We start from the raw sequence: 448 nt of genomic DNA, 5'->3' as shown, positions 1-448 counted from the left end.
CACCCTCTTCCTCCGTTTCCGCGTTTCCAAGTCCCCCCCCCTTCTTTATCTTCTCCCGGATGTTTATCTCCGAATTGTATACGTATATATACGTGTGTGTATGTGTGTATGTGTGTATATATAAATATATATATACGTGTGCCGATATATACGGACCGCGAGCGAGAATCGCGCGTGTCACCCTGACGGGACGTGCGACATGGATGGGTCGGGGAATCGGCTAACAAGGGAACCTGCCGATACCACCGCGGCAGCGAGCTCCCATCACGAAGAGAATCCTTCGAGCACGGGGCGACAGAACCGTACCGGGCCGTGTTCGAACGAACACTGAAAGAGGAGAGAGAGAAAGCGAGCAAGGAAGAGGAGAGGTAGGTGGGAGTAGACTCTCGGAGCTGCCTAGACGAGGCAGACCTCGGCCGCTCTTCATCCCTCCTGTTCTAGCTATCGC

Source organism: Apis dorsata, unplaced genomic scaffold (genome assembly GCF_000469605.1).
Source record: "Apis dorsata unplaced genomic scaffold, Apis dorsata 1.3 scaffold_265, whole genome shotgun sequence".
Lineage (NCBI taxonomy): Eukaryota > Metazoa > Arthropoda > Insecta > Hymenoptera > Apidae > Apis > Apis dorsata.
Note: the sequence above shows the minus strand (reverse complement) of the source record.